Source organism: Triturus cristatus, chromosome 4_2 (genome assembly GCF_964204655.1).
Source record: "Triturus cristatus chromosome 4_2, aTriCri1.1, whole genome shotgun sequence".
In the NCBI taxonomy this organism is placed as follows: domain Eukaryota; kingdom Metazoa; phylum Chordata; class Amphibia; order Caudata; family Salamandridae; genus Triturus; species Triturus cristatus.
The window spans coordinates 332191970-332212107 of record NC_140586.1 but is presented as its reverse complement, the minus strand read 5'-3'; the positions used below and the strand labels follow the sequence as shown (position 1 = coordinate 332212107).

General features: G+C 38.9%; 1 pseudogene; it reads right to left on the bottom strand.

The window, feature by feature from the left end:
- LOC146833821 (flavin-containing monooxygenase 1-like) overlaps nt 1–20138 on the bottom strand; it is an 84728-nt pseudogene that overhangs the window by 9766 nt on the left and 54824 nt on the right.

Here is a 20138-nt window from a genome sequence, read left to right as displayed (position 1 = left end):
CTTATTTTTATCCACCAACGGAACACCAAGATAATGCATGGAGTTGGTTAAGGGACTCAAATCCAGATAGGGGTGGAATAGGGTGTGAATTTTTTAGGAATACATATCCTAAAAGATGGGAAAGGGAGGGGGAAGATGGCTGGACTTTAATACAACGTAGGGCAGGGAGGCCCCAACATGCCAACTCTCAGTATCACAGAGAATGGATGGGCCCACAGTACACTCAACCCTTAATTTCTTGTTACAATAGGTTTAGTGGACTGGAGGGCATTGATTGACTCCAAGCACATGGGGAAGGACACAAATCCACACTCTGTCCATTTGTTTTATCCGTAAATTCACCCGTGGCTTTAATAAGTCCCCTTAGGACACCTGATTGTTTAAATGGTTCACTTCAATTACTATCAACTGGTATACAGGGGGGAAATATTATATCAAAAAAAAAACCCTTGGAAGCTCCTGAACCCACATCCAAAGTGGAACAAATAAAGCATCAAGAGGCAAGCGATCCTATTAGTAATAGATCAGAAATACCGAGAAGATTAGGTAAATCTTCATCGGCTGCTAACTGCAGCTCTAATCAAGGCCCCTCTATGGCCAGGATTGTTTCATGGAACGTTGCAGGAGTAGGTTCAAAAACAAGTGACCCCGAATGGAACCTTTACATAAACTCCTTTGAAATATGTGTTCTACAAGAAACATGGGCTACGACAGCTAGGCATAGGGTTGGATATAGAACGTACCAGCTGGAAGCAGTTCCATCAGTAAGAGGTCGTCCATCAGGAGGGCTAATAATATGGGTTAGTGTGTCCATTAATATAGCCATACAGCAATTAAGAACCGATTCCTTAGATATACTCGGTTTAAAAATGGTTACCATTGATAATCGGATGATTCATCTTTTTAATATATATAATCGACCATGCCCATCATATAAGGAGTCACCATGTATTGACAAATTAGAATCAATACTGGATACGCTGGACCCGGAAACAAGCACGATAATATGTGGGGATATGAACTGCAACTTTGAACCCATTGCCGGAATGAATAAATTGTATGAGGATGAAGATAATGCTAATGGCATACCATCCTTATCTAGTAATGGGACAGTTGCAGGTTCTACCCTAGCTTTCCAAATTACAAGGGTACTGGTAAGCCATGGACTGAGGGCATGTAACGGACGTTTTCCCTCTGATAGTCCCAAGGTACCTACTTTCACGAGACGTAATTGCCAAAGTTTAATTGATTATGTTATTATTTCCATGGACTTGTGGCCATATATAAATGACTTGATGGTCAAAGATAGATTTGATAGTGATCACCATTCCTTGGAAGTCAGCTTTGCAAAGAGCTTAATGCTGGGTCAGGAAGTAGATGAGGGAGGACACCAACCTGTCCCAGATAATGTTATATTAAGTAATAATCGTCGGTCCGTTAAATGGGCATACATACTGGGACAAGAAGATCTAGTGGCAAATATTTATAATTGCCTCACTAATGTATTTGACATCTATAATCCCTCCGAAAGCGAACCCGGTTTATTTCTTAAATTACATAAAGAGTTCTTTAATGAACTATTAGAACTCATGACTAGAAGACCAAAAAAAGGAATGGGCGCAGTGAAGCTGCAGCCTACAGGCAAACCATGGTTTAACAAAGAATGCCGGAAAGCAAAATCAGCTTTGATAGACTCGGTCAAAAGTAAAAATGCTATGGTAATTAAAGAAAATAGGAAATTATATAATAAGGTGCTGACCAATGCAAAGTGTTCATGGGATGAGGAATTATGGTCCGGTATGCTGATGGCAGCTAAAATGAAGGACCAAAAGCTATTTTGGGAAACAGTGGTTAAGGGTAATCAAAGAGAGAAAGGTTCGAGAGAAGTTTATCTCAATGAAGCAACCTGGATAGACCATTTTACGAACCTGTACGCCGCCCAAGGGACTGTTAATGCAGCGCAGGAAGATCATGCTGTGTTGCTTACAGAGGCTGAATCTACACATATAGTTTTTGATTTGGTGGAAACAAAATTAGCCATCAACTCTGTTAAATATGGGAAAGCTCCTGGGCTGGACAAAGTACCAGGTGATCTGTTCAAGCATGAACTAGATGTCTGGGTTCCTTACCTTAATCATCTGTGCAACATTGTTGCTGCCGGGGAGACAATTCCGGACACATGGAACGGGGCGGAAATCATTACTATTTTTAAAAAGGGCGATAGAAGCAATCCTGCTAACTATCGTCCCATAAGTCTTTTAGATATTACCCAAAAAATTTATGCTAGGCATATACTAAACCGCATAAATACCTGGTTGGAAGAAGAACAAATTTTAACGAAATATCAGGCAGGTTTCAGAGTAAAAACAGGAACCATCGACCAAGTCTTAAGGCTCTGTTGTTTGTATTGGAAATACGTCGTTATTCGTAAAGGTCATTTGTATGTGGCATTCGTAGACTTACGGGCCGCATTTGACCTTATACCGCGAGACCTTTTATGGGAATCATTGAAATCCCAGGGGATCCCGCTAGGTCTACTAAAATTGGTTATTGGACTACATATGGACAACTATGCAAAGGTGAGGTGGGGTCCTACTGGGGAACTCACAAAAGCTATCCCCATAAAAAGAGGAGTACGCCAGGGATGTGTACTGGCGCCAACCCTATTCTCCCTGTTTGTTAACGATATACCATCTTACATGGAGTGTAGTGAAAACGACGCTCCAAGACTAGGGGGTGAACGGGTTTCTTCCCTTTTGTTTGCAGATGACACCATTCTCATTTCCCAAACACCACGGGGCCTTCAAAATTTGTTAAATAGATTCCAGTCGTACTGTTCCTTGAAGGGCCTAGAAATCAATACAAAAAAAACGAAATACATGGCATTGAGCCCACATAGGAACTTCAAGAAAAATTTAATGTTAAATGGACAGAAGCTTGATTATGTGCAGAATTTTATATATTTAGGTGTCTCTATAGACTCTTCCTTAGCTTGGAGACCGCAGCTAGAAAAGAATAAGATCATCTTCAAACAAAACTGTTTACCAATTCTTAAGAGACACAACGAATGCTTGAATAAGGCAGTGACCCCTGCGATAGAGATTTTTAAGTATAAAGTCCAATCAGCAGTATTATATGGGGCGGAAATATGGGGTCCTGTATGTAGACATACATTTGAAAACCTTGAGAACAAGTTTCTTAGGGGGTTGATAAAAATACCTACAAATACCCCTTTAATACCACTTCTTTTGGATCTAAACCTGAAACGAACAGATCAACACGCAATATTGAGACCATTATTGCTGTGGGTTAGATTGTGGACGACCCCAGAACTACTTAATTACAAGAACGGCCTGAAAGAAGTTATGGATCTCGACAATTGTAATAAAGTTTATTGGTTCAAGCATGTAAGAATTTGGTTAGGCATAATCGGATTAGCCCATTTTTGGAATGATCCTGAGGCTATGAATTCGTGCTCCAAGAAAATTGTTAAATTATCTTTCTGGTCATATGTGAGCAACGAATTAGTATATGCAAGAATTCATGGACCGCTAACTGAAAACTTCCTATTGTTTAAGGATGTCGCATCTTTTGAACCATTTTTAGACGAGATCCATCCGCCTTTATCAAAAACCTTGTACCTAAAATTTAGATATGGTACCCTTAGAACTAAGGCCTTTGAAAAAAGCTGGGCGAAATCAGGAAGTGATCTCTGTCTCTCATGTATTCATGGTACTAAGGAAGATGATTTACACATACTTCTATTCTGCTCCAGCTATGTAATACCAAGGAAAAAGTGGATAGTACCACTCTGCCATAAAATAGGCTCCAGATCCTACAAGGAGGCTGGTAGAATTTTAAAAACTGACACCAGCCAGGTGATAGTTTTTGGAGTTAGTAGGTTTCTTCTCGCTGCTAATTTTATTAGAATAAAGTTGGGTCTACATTTTTAAAGAAAAAGATAAATCGACGAGATACATTATCTGATATTTTTTAAAAAAAGATCATGATACTAAAACATGTAATTGTTGCTTCATTATTCTCCAACTAGGAATATGTGGTTGTTGCTTTTTATGAATTTCATACGAATTTTTAAGAATTCCTTTTATATAAAAAATGTCCTAGCGGTTACTGATTTAATACTATTTTAATAGTTTTTAAATTATATTTATTGTTAAATTGTATTTTTAACTTTGTAAATTTTCCGCCCGGGTAAAATGTGTTTGACAAAGACTATGAAATTAGACATTGTATACATGGACGCTATGGATATATACGAATAGGTTAGCTTATTTGACTCTTTATTTACTGCTACTTTTATTATTTCTTTTTGTGCTAGCAAATGTCAAAATGTAAGATAACAAATGTTTCTATTGCTCTTTTATGACACAAATGCGTCGAAATAAAGATTTAAATGAAATGACTTGTTTTTACAACCTGCCAATTACTCATAAAATTACATATTTCTTCAAAAGGAGAGGAAAAAATAGAGGAAAAGAAAGGGGTTGAAGTGAAAATCTTTTTTATATATCATATAACAGCAGTGTCTAAATGAGAAAGCATGACCAGATGATATTTTGGAAGTGGTTTTGGAAAGGGCCTGGTATATAAGTACACCTATGGGTGACATGGGAGAAGACCAAAAATGGGGTATTTTCGGCAGACTCAGGGTTATTATTTTTTATTAAAATATCTTTATTTGCATTTTATAGTTTTTGCATTTAAAGGACATGTTTCATTCTTACAGATACCAATATACGTATACATCACAAGGGGCCAGTTGGTTACATCAAACATTGGTATGATTTTCTCTGTTGAGACATGCTAAAGAGAACACAATATCAATGCTATATAGTAGGAAAATGGTTGCTTATTATGGTCCTTGCATGTTCCATCACGTTTAGGTGTCCGTAAGGGTACATTATTTATGTCCATTGGAATAGCAAGTTACTTGTCTTGTTTCCATGTTTTTGTCGTTGCATCCATGCGCCCAGATGGCTTTTCGTGTAAATGTCTGTGTCCGAGCATTTTCCCTTTGCAATCAAACAAACAAACAAAGCCATCATCTAGCCGCCGCACCTGGGTCAGGATGTGTGGAATACAGGTGACACCCATCCAACCTATCCACATCAGAGCCGCCCATCCGTTATTACGAGAAGTATCTAGTGGGAAGTGGACCTGACCTCTTCTGCGTTAGCATTCGTACCCCTCGGCCGCCATTCGCTACCCTCATGCCGATCCCCAAGCTATCTGGAACTGGGAGCTATATATGTCTAGGAGTCCGGCAGACTCAGGGTTATATGAAGACATAACTGAATGTCAATTTTTGAACTCCCTATAAAGGGGTAAGTGTCTTGAAGATCTACTTAGCTTACTTGGATCTGGAGGAAATGCCCAGAAAAAACAACGTTATGAGTAAAAAATATATACATAAATAAATAAATAGACATTTTCAAAAAATATATTTAAAAAAAAATCCTAATTCACGGTCAAAACAACTAGTCACTGGTAGTCACACTAGTCTTGAAAGAATGTCCAAGATATCTCTTATCATTGAGGTCAGTTAAATCAGTGCGGCGTCTGAACACCCATCTTTGTTCTTTTAGTAAGAGTCTAGCTTCTCAATCTCAATAAATCAACCAATTCATGTAATCTGGTGTATGTCATGATCCATATAATGATCCATCAGTCTCCTTACTGTTTGCTGACACCTGACTGTGCTCCTATGTTCTTTGATCTCCACTTTTATGGGGCTTGTTGTCATCCCAATGTTTTGTAAAGAACACAGGCATTGAATAAAATAAATGCAGTTCTTAGTAGTGCAATGGTTGTGGTCCTTTAGTTGCCATTTTATTAGGGAGTCTGAAGCCAATTTCTGTCTGTTTGGTCGTAAGGTGACAGACATTGCACCTGCCACATGGGGAGTGACCTGTCACCTCTGGGAGATTCTAAAGTGTGTTTTCAGTGAGAGAATCAGTTTATATGTCACATCTAGTATGGACCAAAGAGGTTCTTAATTTTCTTAATTTCTTAAAGGCAAAAAGCATTTTTTATGATTGCATCTTGCCAGCGTTGAGGATGTGCCATTGCTTTGTTATAATCTCTTCCACGTTGTTCGATAGGGGGGTATACATGGTTATACATGTCATCTTCTGTCCGGAGTTCTTTTGTCTTGTTTCCAGCAGGGCTTCCCTGTTGTGGTTCTTGCCCATTTGTGTGCTTTCCCAATAGTTTCGGAAGGGTAACCCTTTGTGAGAAGCATCTTTGTGAGTAGGTCAGCCTGATTTTCAAATTCACTTTGCCTATTGTAGTTCTTGCGTAGTCTTTGAAATTGTCCAAAGGGCAGATTCAGGCACAGACATCTAGGATAGTAACTGTTGAACTGCAGAAGGCTATCCTATCTGTCTTCTTATGGAATATTTTCAAGGTAATGGTATTTCCTTTGATGTTGATTGAGGAAAGGAACCAAAGTATTGAGCCATATAAAATATTAATCTACGCTGGCCGTATCCCCTTGCCAAATAATAAAGATGTAATCTATGAATATTTTCCATAGCATGATCTCACTTCTGTATGGGTTACCATTGCGGTATATGTAGACCGTCTCAAAATTGTGCATGTGCAAGTATGCCAGACGTGGGGCACTTGTGCTGCCCTTGGAAGTACCTTGGCTCTGAAAGTATAATGCATCTTCAAATTTGAAGTAGTTTTCCATTAGTGCTATGTAGGCAAATTCCATAATGAAATATTGGTGTGATGGAGGTCCATGTTCTCCTCCTTAGGATAAACTTGATTACCGTAAGAGTGGGTTTTTGGGGGAAAGCTTTCATGTCAAGAGAGATGAGGGTGGTGGTCATGCCTACAAGATCCAAGTCTTTCAATAGGTTTAAAACATCTTTGGTATCCTTTAAGGATCCATTGCAAGAAGAAAGAAATCACAAAAGATTGATAATGGTTCAAGTACCGAATCAACACCAGAAACAATAGGTCTACCAGAAGGTTGAGTGATGCCCTTATGAACTTTGGGAAGGATATAAAAATATGGAATCTTGGGATTTTTCTTTTGGAGGAAGTCAGCTTCTTTAGCTGTGATCCAGCTTAAGGTTTCGGCTTCATACACTATGGTTTAGATTTTTCTGCTCAAAGAATGTTTTGGGTCTGTTTTGATTTTTTTGTAGTTGACTGTGTCTGATAACAACCTGAGATATTCTTTACTGTAGACTTCTGATTTCATGACTACAATAGCACCTCCTTTATCAGCTAGTTTAATGATGATTGAGGAGTCTCTTGAGGGGGTGTTGATAGCATTCATTTATTTTTTTGTTGCATCGTGGAAGGTATTTCGCTCTTTGAGACTTGTGACCTCTTTAAGGTCTGCTTGTTCGAAGGTTTTCCTTCGGTCGGTACCCCTGAGGCTGGTGGATTAAATGTGGCCGGGTCGTGAAAGCTTTTAGTCTTATGGTTTTGAAGAAGGCTGGGAATTCATAATGTAATAGAACATTGTAAATTCTGAGGGTTGGAACAAATCTCAACCCTAGGTTCAAAACCTTTTCTTCACAATTTGTAAAAATTCGATTGCATAAATTGACCACTAAATTGTTGTAGTTGTGTTGATCCTTGACTTGCTTTGTATTTGGGTCTGGTTTGCTCCATCCATTGCACCTGGGTTGAGGATCCTCTTCTTTGCGTCCTTTCTCTTACTCTGCCCCAATCGTATCCTAAAAAAAAGCTGATTGTTGTGAAAATATGTGAACCTGGCTGGGTAACCTCCCTTCGGAGGATACCATAAAGGTGTAGATAGATAAATGGTTGATACTTGATAGAGTCCTTGGTGGTGTTGTTGCTTTGTCGGTTCTTCCACACTACTATATTAATCAGAACTCACTTATTATACATGATGCTAAAATTCAGGAAGTGTGTAGATGCAGGAACTATATTATACTCGAAGCTGGTCCCCTCATTGTATGTAACTATTTCAACACTGAAAATATAGGATGAGAAAATTGGAAATGTGCCACAGGCAAAGAATGGTAAGGGTTCCTAGCATATCCAAAGTCAATGTCTAGGAATCCCTGATTAAATCCACACAATGTAACTATTTGCAGAAAACCTACCTATCCTATAGAAAGATTGCCCAAATGTATTAAAGTGCATCACATGCTTGCTCAAGGTGCCAGGTAACATAAGCTGATTTTTACCATATGCTGTGGCAATGCCACTTGTTTCAACTATTTTGGACGGATATACTGGAATTGATAGCTGAGGTATTCGATAAGTGTATTGAACATAATCCTATTTTGTGCATAATCAGATGTGTGCTCAGGCCCAAGAATATTAAGCAAATGTGGAAGTTTATAGACTTGTCACTGGTGACTGCTATAAGGAATATAGTGATGCAATGGAAGTGAAACAGGGCGAAAAAAACTTCAAGATATGGGTTCATGATCTACAAAAATGATCCTCAGCTGAGTTGACAGTGCTTGTGAAGTGGCCCACCAAAAAATCAACAATGTGACTACTGACGACTGGGGCACTATACTGCTGGCACTCCTAGTGAGAATGGACAAACATCTCCCATGACTATATTTCAGTGTTATTTTGGAGCTGTATTTCCATTTCCTTCTCTTTCTGTAGATGTTTGATGAACCTTGTTAAACAAACATTGTTATATGATATAGTACTATTATGCAGTGCAGTTCTACCAGCTTGGAAATTATAATTTAATTTCTTTACATGGGCATGTCATTTTTAGTTTGTACGAATACTGAACTCATTGTTGGTTTGACCTGTGGTTGTACAATTTGCTTGGTTGGCTGCTGGCAAAATGCTCTTTTGTTTAACTTTCTACTAATTCATAAACAATACGTAATGTATACGTTTGTGCATAGTGATCTATGGGAATATGCAGAGTTGTTACACCAGAGTAATATTTATAAAGGGCTATTTGAAACATACATGGCGGCATCAGTAAATCTCTCATAACCAAAGCTAAACAAAACTTCCCTTTGACCTTTGTTTTTTTCAATGATTATTTAGAGTTTTTAATCATATTCCACATGCGACATTTCTCTGCACCCCTAAAACGTGGGCATCCAGCCCCCACTGTGCACAGGCTATAGACGTACACAGTGGGGGTTAGCCACAGGTACTGGCATGCTGCCAGGTTCTAAGCCCAGTTTCTATGGTGAACTCTACATGGGTGGTCAGACCCCTCTGGTTGGGTGGGGTGGACTGCAACGCTTGGACTTCAGCCTGACCTATCACATGACCCCTGTAGAAAGGCAACTCCCATTGCAAACACAATTGGACTGTCTACAGCAGCGGTTGGATGTAGGAACCAACCTGCTGCATGTGTCCAACCCCACTGTGCAAAGCCTTGGTGGTAGGGACTGAACTGTGGTCAAACCCAGCTCCGAAGCCCCTGCATGTGAAATTCCTCTACATGTGGAAGTTGGGAAGAGTGCAACTGTACTGCAGTGAAAATGTTTTTCTTTTTTTTCCGTATTTGTGAATCCTATAGCAGATTTGTGGATTCTTAGGCTCACAAGGGCCCGCGATTTGAGGCCCTGGAATAGGATTCACGAATCCTATGATAAAAATAATTGTTTTAATATTTATCTTATTGCCAGGGTAAATCCGTTTGGGAGCCCCCACATGGTTGGGGGTTATATGAGGTTCACATGTTCCCTATGCCATTTTCTTTTTTTCCAGCATGATGCTCAATAAATCATGTTGGGTAATGGTGCGCAGAAATTTCTCAGGGACAGTCAGCTAATCAGAGTGCCACACTTTGGTGAAACTGTAGTCTAATTCATGAATCCAAAATGGACGACGGTGGAAAAAGCTTACTATTCTAACTGGACAGCTGGATATATGTGTCCGTATTGGATTCACAAAGCTGTGGAGCTTCTGCTAATTAATGTTCCAGATAACTCTAAAATGTAACCTCTTCATGCCCAAATGGAAACACTTTCTAAACTCTAATTTCTCGTAAACTACTGAACAGATTTACAGCAAACTGAGTAAAAGCACTTACTTAAGTAAACTTACATGCCACATTTGGTGTAAAACTGTTTAGACATTTTTTGTTTCAGTATGGAAGAGCAAAGGATCCTACGGAAGTTAAAATAGAGAATATAACTTTTGGGACACCACCTATTTTTCAGTGGCGGCCGGAAGAGATCGGGGGTGGTGAGGCTGGGAGGCTGGGTGGCAGGTGGGGAGGCGGGTGAAAGGAGTAAATAAAAAAAATTATTAAACTTTCCTCCTTGCTGTTTCCACCTCCACGTCCTCCTTGTCGCGTCTCGCCTCTCCTCCCTCCGGCCGGAAAAGGAAGCACCAAGGTCCCCTGAGCCAATCACAACGTTACAATGCAGAGTTGTGATTGGTCTGAGTGCCCTGGTTTGGCCACAGGGACTGGGGGCCTCGGCATGTTCTTCACCCAGGCTGTAATGCAGCCTGGGTGGCAAACATGCTAAGTGCGCATGAATGTTTGGCTGGCCCAAGATGGCCGGCCAAACATTCTTGCACACTTAGGGAGTGCAAACCACTCCTCCCTTCCCCTGCTCTGTCAGCAGAGCAGCCCCGCCCGCCTGACAAAGCTGCCACTCCTGCAACAAGAAAAAATACAATGATAATAACATTGAGCTATTATCATTTTATTTTTCCTTACACTGCTGAAAAGCAGTGGGGCGACGTACTCCGCATTAGCAGAGGAGCCGCCACTGATATTTTTAATACCCCGATTGAGAGTAATCCACAAAACTTGCCTTGACGATCCCAGCGTGGATATATTTTGTTTTGGAAAGTTTTGTACAGATTCCTTGAATGACGCCAAAGTAATTAGGAAAACTGAAAATGCCTTTGTTTTTTAATATATACAGACGTGCACACACACACACACACACGCACACACACAATGGAGTGATATTTTGCAAATCAATGATAAAAGCTCGATTTTTGGGTAATAAATCAAAAAAAGCATTCTGTGCACCCAAATGAAAATCACATTTTATATTTTTATAATTTAAATATTTTTGATTGAAATTCCTTTGCTCCTTACACACGTGCATGTATAGGGGAAAGGAAGTGAAACAGAAGTTAGTTACAAAGATTGGAGATGTTCTCCATTTAATATCTCATACCTTTTTAACACCATTTTGGTCCTTCCTGCAAGTTCTTCTTGCTGCTTCTCCAGTGAAGGCAGCTTGTTAAGCCCTGGAAGAGAGGAACAACTTTTCAGTCTAAATGGATGACTGGACCCTCTGCTGCATGCAAGATCTCCTCCAGTTGTATATACCTTTTCATTATGGGTCTTTTTTACTATCCATGCATTGAAGTGCCTGAACAGCCATCTCTCCCACAGGCTGCCAGAGCAAGTTTTGTCGAAGCCATCAGGTCCAACTTCTGCACAGATTATTATTATTATCATTATTATTATTATTATTATTATTATTATTATTATTATCATTGTTCAACCTCATGCAGTGTTGCACCCCTCAAAGAAAAAAAAGAATCAGCTAATATTTTTACAATACAATTGTATTGGTTATTTGAAAAAATAACATCCAATGTATTAGACCCTCATTACGAGTTGCCCTATAAATGACGACATGTATGTATATTCCTGTTGCTGCAAATATTGCAGTTATGAGTTTGCCATATTTTATTGCATCTGGTAAATACTGGGTGCACTAAAAAATGCATCCTGTAATCAGTGGCGTAACAAAAACTCTTGCAGACACCGCAGTGTGGGGGGCCTCCGAGCTCCACGGGCCCCCTCTGGCACTGTCACCTCCCGGGACTGAGAGCTCCGGACTGGGTCTGGAGCTTGGGGGGCCCCCTGTATGTACTTTGCAGGGGAGGCCCTCAAGTTTAATTACACCACTGCCTGTAATAAATTTCGGCAGGTCAAACCTGCTGATATTTATCAAGGAAAAATCCCCAATAATGATCGGGAGATGCAGATTTGCTGCAGTAAGTACCAAAATCCACAATTTCCCCATTATAGGGAGAAATGTAAAGTAATAGTATATAGCTATTGAGTATTTTAAAACTGTTTGTATTTTATTTTTCAATGAATAGAACGCATTATTTTTGTTTCACGTCCCCGAAATGCACAGCCGAAGTCACCTAAGAAATTTACGGTACAATTGGCTTTGCCCCGCTCTTGTTAACTTTGGAATGGAAAGTACCCTGAAATTAGTTTGGATATTACTTCCTACCTCCTTTTAATCTTAAAGCAATTATGATTCTTGTATTATTTTATGAAAATTTTAATCACTGATGTCTTTTGTTTTTTATCAGTTTTGTTTTTAAGTATTGACTGATTTGGAGTTGATTGTATGTATTTTTATTTGGAACTTCTCTGAACTCCAAATCATAATAAAATAATTGAATTGAATTGCACCTGATAAATAACATCCCCCATGGGATTGTTCATTATTAGGTTCATAAATATCGCCTCTAAAACACAGCCACTAGAAATGAGGGCCTTAGAATCCTGCAATTACTGGGAGAACCTTACAATTTTCTTGTTATATGTTGTGCTAAATCTATAGGCATTGAGAAGTGAAGGATAGTGTGCAATGAGCAGGTTTTTTACAAAAACTAAGTTTAAACTGTGCCTATATCACCTACAGGAAATGATATGCAGTAATTTACCTTTTTTAAAATTTCCTTCCTACTGGTTTAATTTGATGAAACTATACTTATGTGTCCTCATGCATCTGATCTACTTCTAATTCATTGCAAGAATACATGTTGTGTTATTTTCCAGTATTATTCAGTCTCTCACCTTGAAATATTGTGTTACATCATAGTACAAAACACAATGTAGTCCACTAATTGGAGGACATTGTTTTCTCCTAAATTTGTCCATGGTTTTGATTGTTTTAAGTGCAACTCTAAAAAGAACTTTACTTTAATTGTAGAAGTTTTTGCAAAAGGATGGCACAACTAAGATTTGCTAGTATTTAGTAGGCAAACTTTTACAGATTTACTCTTCTAACTCCACATCTACTTACTTTGATGATATTGTGCAAGTTAGATTTTGGAATCATTACATGTGCAAGTCAGTACTATAAACACAATGGACCTCATTACTATGTCAGGCGGAAGGCCATCCAACAGCTCATTGGTGGAGTTCTGCCCGATATCCAAGGCATCGGACCAATGCCTGCAGGGGAATCCGCTCTGCCTCCGACAGGCTCAAGGAGCTCATCGAGCTGGAGGGTGGATTGTAATCCTCAGAATGGAGGCAGTGCCTCCTCAGGCACTGCCCTGAGGATTACGATGCACGTTTCCCACAGCCATTCTATGACGGTCCGACTGCCATAGAAAGGCCATCTGAAACGGACTTTGGAGACCCCTAGCAGGGCCCCTGTGCCCAGTGTACACCGCTATGAGGCTTGGGGGTAACTTGTGGTGATCCGAAAACATTCATTAATTGTGCGGCAGGCACAGTGCCTGCCACACGGTGCATGGATGTTTAAAAAGTGCCTATTTCATATTGTGGCTTGTGCTGCAGCCAGCAGCACAAGCCGCAATAGGAAAGATACACTTTCAGACCGCCGTGAAGGCGGTCCTATATTAATTAGGCCTGGGCGTAGTTCACGGAGTAGGCGGAACTACGTGAAGTGCAAAAAACTCTGCCACACTACGCTGAGCTCCGCAAGCGGCAGAATGCATTAGAAAAATGCCATTTGCTGTAATTTTCAGCGTCGGGTGTTTGTCCGCGCTGTGAAATTATCGCAAATGGCACCATGCACAGCACAAGCGGGCGCTGCTTCCGTTCTGCAGCTCGAGTAGATTTTCTGATCGAGCGAAAGCTTACTCAATGCAAATGGATGGCTTCTCAATGTGAGCGGACGCGAACATATGCGGCCACTCACATTCAGAAATCCGACCGCCCGCGTTGAGAGATCTCGCCGGGAGGTTCGTTTCCCTCGCTGGCGCTCATCAACTTGATGTTGACGGGTACGATCGAGGAAAAAACTCTGCACCACTACGCGGAGTGAAGTTTTTCGGAACTCCGTGCAACGCGGAGTGCAAAAAACTCCGCGAGTGGAGTTCACCGCCCGGGGTTAATCCTCATTAGGGAAGCGGGACCGCCGACTCCTTGTCCGGCTGTCACGTTTCTGACTCAATGCAGGTCAATGTAATGGGGCCCTATATTTTGGTACTTCAGCAACAGTGTTTTTTATCTTTATTTGTAATGTCAAGATAGATATTTGATTCCATTTTTATAAATATGGATTTTCACTGGCATCATTCACTGGTGTCATTTACACTCTAAGGGGCCTATTTACAAACTGCATTTTGTAGTACATTTTGTAGTACTTTAATAGTACTCAAATGTACTACAAAATATTATTCACAAACTTGCATGTGGAGATTCAGGTATAGACTAGCCTATCTTTTTCTGTGTGGATATCCCCGTTCTGGATGCAGACTCCACACACATTAAGTATGCGTTTTAATAGTAAATGTGGGAGGGACAGGCAGAATGGTTGGAAAATGGGGTACAATTAGAATTCAAAGGGTGGAGGATAGGAAGAAGTCATGTGAGTTTAGGGAGGGTAGTGATGTGTTTAGAGAGGGGCATGCACCCACCCACAAAAGAGTAAGCCGGTTGCTATTCATAAACTATCCTTCTAAAGTTACTAGAGCCAAAAAGAAACCCAAAACAGTAAATTATTCTAGCTCGGAGCAGAAGTAGGTCTAGCACCACACGGCAACCCATTGGTACTGCAACATCCCCCCATTTAAATTGAATATGATTTAATAAAAAAATACATATACAAAGTAAACATATTTATTATTTAACTATAAAATATTTTAGCAACTTTTTTAAATTAAAAAATTATTGCAACATTACATTTTAATAAAATATCACTTAATTCCTTTTAATAAATTCAGTAGAATACTTTTAAATAATATTAATGCATAATAAATGCTTTAGGTGCAGATGTATTTTTTGAATCAATTTGAGAAAACAATTTCTATTTAATTTGACATATTTAAATTAAAGATTTACTTACAAATTAAGCTAGCAGTGTGCAGCATGTTTTCTTTTGTTCTACATTTAAAATAAATGTATAAAATTAGTTTGAAATAATGTTTAACATAAAAATATGTTTACGTTTTTTTTTAGTGAAATAAACAGTTTTTCTTTTTCCTATACTTTAACTTATGGAGGCTTCGCAGTCATAGTGGAGCACTCCATGTGGAAAAGAGTAGGGAAAACAAAAAAGTTTATTAATCTTAGAAAAAGTTAGCAAACATATTTTTATGTTTAATATTATTCTAAATTAATGTTATATATTTATTTTAAACAAACGAAAAAATGTTACAGCAATCTTTAAATATTTTAAAATATTAAATAAATTAAAATCCTTTTTCAGAAATGTAAATCAGAAAATAAATTCATTATGCAATAATGATTATTAATAGTGATGTACAGAATTAATTCAATGTAATTAAATCATATTGTTATTGCAATATTTTTAAATTAATTTTTAAACTAAAACATTGTATACATATGTCATAAATAAATAACAGATGTGATTTATCTTCATATCTAATTACCATTAACAATAACTTATATTTATATTCTTAAATATTTTAAGTAATTTAATTTAGTGTTATTTTCTATAGGGTTTGTTTTTAAGTATCTGCCTCCATTGCCTTCTACGGGAGGTTAATGAAGTATCAGTGGTTGGCCATGTGCAGTGCTGGACTTGTTACTGTTTCTTTTGGCAGTAGCAACTTGCACATGTAAATACAATTTTGAGTTACATTACACTCTGATTTTGTGACTGACCAAATGTTTGAAAAGTGTAAGAGTAAACTTACACATACAAATATTACTCACATGTGTAAGTTACCTTTGTGAATAGCTTTTTTATGTACTTTTGTTCTTGTAATCAAAACTGTAGCAGATGATTTGAAAAAAACCTGCCACATTTTCGGAGTCAGAAGGAAGTTTTTTGGTTAATGCCCATAGTACGATGTGCTTTGTGTATGAAAAACCAAGGTTTATCATTGAATTTGGTGTGCTCACTGATACACCTGACACAGTATCAGATATTTTATTATTATTAAATGGTTATCTCTATAGCGCAACATACGACCTTCGAGTCTCTTGGCACAACTGAGAAAACACATGTATAGTGAATGGATTTACTAACATGAGCAGCAGGTCCAGATCTGAAAGCTGTGACTAGAAACCTACTATATAGATATCGGATTTTACTGGATCAAGGTTTTAAAATGATGATCAGTAAAAACCCAAGCTAGACACAGCAAAAGAATAAAAGGTTTTAAGATTTTTCTGAAATTTTCGATAAAACTGATTCTGCTCTGACTTTTCAATAAATATTATTCCATAGCTGGGCACCTTGGGTGCTAAATGCTCTGTCTGAGTCTTTAGGTTGGAGATTTAAGATGTTGGGCTGTAGCAGATATTAAATGACTCCCAAAGGTATATTTGGTGAATTTGTTTCTTAGAAAATCAGTCTTATCCATAATAAATGCATGCCTCAAGCAGGATGAGCATATTCCTTTTGCGGAATTGAAGCTAATGCAACTCAGTCAGATGTTCGGATACAGAGTCAAATATTTCTGAATTGTAGAAAACATTTGGTGGTTAATATTTTGAGTAGAAATTTAAAAAAGACAAAAGATTCAGCTCAAAATCTTTTTAAATGGTGGAGACAGGCTTTCACTGTACCTGCAATGTGTTTTTTTCAAATAACGTTCCTGGGCAGGTGCTATTCCCAGAATATGCACTATATTTACTGGGAGTGGCGAGAAGCCTATAGATGAGGGAAACAAAGTACTGTGCTATGTTTTGGGATTCAGTCTGTGGAGCAGAATCTCCATTTTATCAGGGTTTAATTTTAAAACGTTATCCGGCATCCAAGTACATCAAGTAAATGGATGTTCAAAGTTGCGTCCTTTGTTAAATTGGGAAATGGAAGGTGGTGGAGCTGCAATAAAGTTGGAAAATGTCATAATGATAATGCATGCATGAAAAAGGATAATTATGATTTGTGGATTGATTGTGAAAAAAACTGTTTTTGTGAGCAATGGGATATGTGAAGGTTCTTTAGATTGCCAATGTTCTTTTACAAATATGTATGATGGAGTGCCAAAGCCTTATGGAAGCCAGTGTAGAAAAACCTCAAGGTTCATCAATTTCTATAAGACGTTTAAGATGTGTTAAAAGACTTGAACAGCTGAAAGACTTTAATTAGGCCTTTCCCTGCTGCAATGTTTTGCAGCTGCTCAAGTTGTGCACTGGAAGCATACGGAATATCAGAAAGACTTTGTATGATTAAGCCTTTACCTCCTACAATTGTTCGGAACTACTCAAGTTGGAGGCTGGGAATTGTTTGGAACTACTCAAGTTGGAGGCTGGGATCTTACTTGTTGTTGTAGGAAGGGAGATGTGTTGCAGTTTTAACAGTTTTGTCCACAAGTTGTTTCCACTTAAACCTTGTTTTTCCCCTCCTTGAGTTGTGCCTATGATTCATTTGCATGGATTCCTTCCCCCGCACACCTGCCTCACACTGTCCTTGTGCATTTTCTATTCTCTTTATTCAGTGTGCAGAACTTAAGTTGTGGATTTGTTTGGTGTGTCCAACATCATTGGATCACTGCATTGGAGCCTTTACAGTTAATTACTATTCTTCTCAATGTACCCCTTTTTTATTGTTACATGCTATTGAGCAGATCAGGATCTATGACTTTTTCAACCATCTCTATTACTGTCTAAACATCTCCTTTACCCATATTTTTGACTCCTTCAAAGCATAGCCCTGTTCTGATGAACTAGCACTGTGTGTTTTTATGACACTCATACACCCTTGCTACTGGTTTAAAGTAACTGAAAAGTACTGCCTGGTTTATGTTACTATTGTACAGAGCAACCATAAAGCTGCCTCTCACATCTGTAAATAAATAAATTGACCATAAATTGAGGATTCTCTAAATGTGAGTAGCATAAATATCACATGCAAGAGAGACTAAGTGGACAGTTACATTTCGATCAGTTAATGCTTCTGGGACTCACTGGTCTACTGTTAACCTACCTTTGAAGACTCGTGTGACCCAGCGTGCCTGAATCTCTGAAGGTAATATGACGGCACCAATTGGCTGGATGATGCCAATGAACGCTAGTGTTGGTTTCTCTAGTTCTAGTGGAAAGACATGCCTGTAGAGTAAAACCTTGCTGTTACTGGGTTTGGTACCTGTTTTGTCCAGGAATGGGAAAGTGAAGTTGAACCCAGTAGCAAAGATGATGACATCAATGCCTTCAGATGTCCCATCATCAAATGTTACGGAGGATTCAGTGAACTTCATCACACTTGGCTTAATCACCACTGAGCCGCGGATTATGCAGAGTGGCAAGTCATCGCTCACCAGGGGTTCCTTCCATGAGCATCTGGAGGAAAGAAAACAGGACAAAAGTAAGCATATATATATTTATATATTTTTCATGTAAATGACTTTTAGATACAGGCCATTATTATCCAATTCAGATCGACCCTCTTCATCTGCTACAAGGCTAATAGATAGGACACATGGAATACTCCACTAAGTGAGGACTTTCAGTCTACTTCTATTATTCCAGAGCACACTAAATCCACACATTGTGTGATTTGACCGTTGAAGGTGGAATTTATGTATTAATCTGCTTAAATAAGGATTTACAGGGATAAATAACTCTTCATTAGATTTCATGTAACACATCCCATTAGGAGCAATAATATTCCTTGTTCAGCCCATTGCTTACTCAGCCTTCTAGCTGTGCCTGGTAGATAAACCAGTTTCCTGAACTTTATTACATCATATACTCTACAGCACTAGTCTATCACAAACAGAACCAGCAGTTGAATCACCTACATGACACAAGATCTGCCCTGAATACTACTTGACTTAACACATCAACCCATACTTTTCTCTCTGTGTGGTATACCAACAATCTAGAGTGGTACACAGTTAGGTGTAACATGGGTGACCTTTTCATACAGCAGAGGTTTGTTCCAGATGCTGGCAGATTACCTCTTGGGAACAGTCTGCACAATGAGTTTCTCTTCATGGGCAGTCTGTTTGTCTTGACCCAGCAATGCTGCTAGAGAGAGAGCACGTTATACAGCATTATTTGTGGATCTTGGTATGTAGAGTGAGAGTGCCATTGTGTGATTAAAGTCAGTGGTTCATTGCTGCCGTTTCATCACTGTGAGCTGATAATATGAGCAGTCAGAATTTTTTCATGGGCCACATTTAAACACTGTGGTGCACTGGTAGGCAAAATTAATGGGCCTGTAATCACTGAGTCTGGGCGTCAATTCCTCCCCTGCACTGCACTGTACTAAGTTCCTGGACTGATGTGCATGGACTGTCTTTACCCTTTGTTTTTGTATGTGGAATCCTGAACTTGTTTCTTCCCAGCAGGAGAAACAGAAGAGTAGACACCAAGTGCCCTTATGGAATCAGCCCCTTAGACTCTTGTTGGCTGAGTTAGATTTGTGTCATTTGAACCTGGAAGGTGGAAATCAATGGATTAAGCAAAAAGTGGGTTTTCAGATCAAGAGACCTCTGTGGCATTCAGATTGTCTAAAATCGCAGAGTGGTGGACTATCCCCAGGAGCATCTAGAAATCTGATATGAATAGGAGATCTGTCAACTATGGATATACTTATCAATGTAATTGACATTTCGCACAGACACCTTGCAATGTGTCACCACCTTAATATTTATGTCAAGAGCAATCCTCTCTTGAAGAGGTGCTATGTGAAGTTAACTGAGTAACTCAATTTGGAGAAATGGATTACAGCTACAAGAGTCACATGATCCCAAATTGTCAATTAGTAAATTATCCCCACAATCAAATGTGAAAGGATCTCTTTCATAATTAGTACCTCAGGCAGCACCTTCCCTCCTGATGATAAAGGGAAGTACTGTGAATAGAAATATGAGAGACTAGAGTGTTAAACACCACTGTACTTAGAGGGTACAGCAGTTTTCTGTGCAAAAGCAAATGCAACATCACACGAGTCTTCAAAGGGAGGTTAACAGTAGACCAGTGAGTACCAGAAGTATTAACTGATCGAAATGCAGCTGTCCACTTA